The following is a 3,049-nucleotide window of genomic DNA, read 5'->3' on the forward strand; positions in this document are numbered from 1 at the left end:
TTTTGTATTTTTAGTAGAGACAGAGTTTAACCATGTTGGCCAGGCTGGTCTCAAACTCCTGACCTCAAGTGATCTGCCTGCCTCAATCTCCCAAAGTCCTGGGATTACATGCATGAGCCACCATGCCCAGCTGATTCCCTTATTGTATAAGTCAATTTAATTCTGCTTTCTGTTTTCTGCTATGGAAAAATAATTGACTAATACAAGCTTATGTGATTTGCAGGTAGTTGAAACATAATATGTATTCATGGATATTTCCTAACTCCCAAACCAACATTTAAACAAAAGATAATTTTCCTCATAATATTCCCAGTAAGGTAGAGTTATGTACTTGTATACAATGCATTAGAGATAGTGATTTATGTAAAAGTAATTAAGCTATGATCTTAGAGTGAGTCAGTTGCAACACAATAACTAGAATCAAGGAACTTGAATTCCCATGCCCCTGGAGACATTATCAAGTCTCTTAGGAAATATTGTTGTGATATTGCCTAGACATTTAAAATTTCCCTCATGTTCCTCATAATAAGATTGTGAAAGGTAGTTCCTGTTTAAAAGAACGTAGTCACTTCTCTGACACAATTATTTTCCGCTAAAAACAAAAAGTCAACCTGAAAGGAAAATGAATTATTTAAATAATGTTAAGTCAGTTATTTCTCTTTTTTTTACCCCAAGCCAAACTATATCCAGCTTTATTAAAGATACTTTCCATAAACAATCATGATATTTCAGGCAGGACCTAGGCAGACAATCGTTACCAGTATACAACTTTCTTGGGTTTTTTTCTTTTTTTTTTTTTGAGACAGAGTCTCGCTGTGTCACCCAGGCTGGAGTACAGTGGCACAGTGGCGTGATCTTGGCTCACTGCAACCCTCCGCCTCCTGGGTTCAAGTGTTTCCCCTGCCTCAGCCTCCAGAGTAGCTGGGATTACAGGCGCCTGCCACCACCCAGCTAATTTTTTTTATTTTTAGTAGAGACGAAGTTTCACCATATTAGCCAGGATGGTCTCGATCTCCTGACCTTGTGATCCGCCCACCTCATCCTTCCAAAGTGCTGAGATTACAGGTGGGAGCCACCGCGCCCGGCCTATAACAACTTTCAAACTCCCTTCTTTAATGGATTACCAAAAATCAGGAAGCCCCTATAAAACCCAATGAAGTCTTCATCCGATGCTCTGAACAGGAAGAGTATAGAGTGAGGGTTGACATTTCACGTTTAGCATGTTGTTTAAGAACTTTTCAGGAGCCAATCCTGACTTTCAGAAAGTGAAATGCAAATGGCAGAATTTATCTGAAGATCCACAATCTAGACATGGAACCACTGCTCTTTTGAGGGGTGCCATCTCAGTGGCATCACCGGAAAGTCCAGATTGCCTGACACACTGGTAACCAATGACTGGGGATCAGGTCCCAACAGATGTCTGGGTTTAAGGGAGTTAAGCCTGTGCTGAAAGGTGGCAAGGGAGAAGAGGACATATAAACGAATTTGTTTTTCCATACCACAAGGCTTTTGTGCCAAGGGGCCATGTGTGTCAAAGTTAGGGAATCCCTCCTCCTGGGAGCCAAGAGGAAGTCTCTCAAAACTAGGAGGGAAAGGTGTTTTCCCCACATCAATCCAGCTTCAGCGACATTCTGTTAGGGACATATGCCCCACCCCCTTAAAACAACAATGAAGTGTTCTGTGTGCTCACAACAAAGTTTTTTTTGTTTTTTTTTTTTTTTAAAAAAAGTAAAACAGAATTACGCATTTTTCATAAAACTTGATTAAAAAAATAGTATTTCAAGCTGTATGGTCACCAGAAGTACACAGTTATCAAAAATGCAGACACTTCACTTGGCATCTCCAGCACTTTCAGCTTTCTGTGCCTGGTCTGTTTGGGCATCTCCATTTTTTGCAGGGTTATTCCCCACCTTGCCAGCATCAGCTTTTCCCTTTTTCCCTTTGGGTACCTTCTCTCCCTTCTTTGCGGGGGCCTTTTTAGGCTTGGGCTCTGGCTTTGGAGGAGCAGGTTTAGCAGACAACCTCGCAGATCTTCTTTGTGGTTCATCCTTCACCTTGGCCTTATCTCCTTTAACATCCCCTCCAGCCTTTCTCTTGGGCATGGTGGCAGCATTGGCAGGACAGGCGCAGGGCGCGGGATGCAGCGGGTCGTGGGCTTTGGTTGGTCTGGGGGTCATTCTCCCCTCTTCACACTGCTCCATCAGTTATTTCTTAATAAAATCAGATAACACAATCCTAGCAACTAGGAAATTGAATTCAAATTTTGAATTGCTCCAACTTTCCGCTAAGCATTGTCTAGCAGACACACCCGAAGCCCATGACTTGTTGGAATAGAAGGAATGAGTTCTGATCACTATGTGTGAGACATCTTTGTTCACATAAAGATGGAATGCGAAAGATAGGTCCTACTTCTCTTTTAGGCTACATTTCCTTATTCATAGAAGGATGCCCTAGACTTCAGGATATGGGAAGTATTTTCTTTACCTTCATTATCCCAGACCAATGAAGGGCTTTTAAAATCATAGACCATTAAAGAATCATGATCGACCAGGCAATTTGGGAGGCCAAGGCAGGTGGATCACTTGAGCTCAGGAATTCAAGACCACCCTGGGCAACAAGGCAAGATCCCCATCTCTACAAAAAAAAAAAAAAAAAAAAAATTAGCCAGGTCTGGTGGTGTACACCTGTAGTCCCAGCTACTTGGGAGGCTGAGGTGGGAGGATCACTGGAGCCTGGGAAGTTGAGGCTGCAATCTGCTGTGATCATGCCACTGCACTCCAGTCTGAACAATAGTGTGAGACTCTGTCTCAAAAAAAAAAAAATCATGATTTTTCAGGTTTACGAAAGTACATTTTAGACTTCTTTTTTTTTTTTTTTTTTAGATGGAGTTTCAATTCTGTCACCCAGGCTGGTGCAATCTTGGCTCAAAAAACAAAATCAAAAACAAACAATGATGAAGCATAAGACATCATTCTTTGATCTGCTTTGCCCTTTCAGAAGGAAATTCTTTCTGGCCCATCTTCTGCTTCCTAGGTTCAAGTGGTTCTCC

At 41.8% G+C, this 3,049-nt stretch overlaps 1 pseudogene; it reads right to left on the bottom strand.

Annotated features, from left to right (window-relative positions):
- Positions 1 to 1,829: 1,829 nt before the first annotated feature.
- On the bottom strand, positions 1,830 to 2,102 carry LOC105555628 (annotated as a pseudogene).
- Between the last annotated feature and the right edge of the window lie 947 nt (positions 2,103 to 3,049).

The sequence above is a fragment of the Mandrillus leucophaeus genome, unplaced genomic scaffold, assembly GCF_000951045.1.
Source record: "Mandrillus leucophaeus isolate KB7577 unplaced genomic scaffold, Mleu.le_1.0 Scaffold693, whole genome shotgun sequence".
NCBI lineage: Eukaryota > Metazoa > Chordata > Mammalia > Primates > Cercopithecidae > Mandrillus > Mandrillus leucophaeus.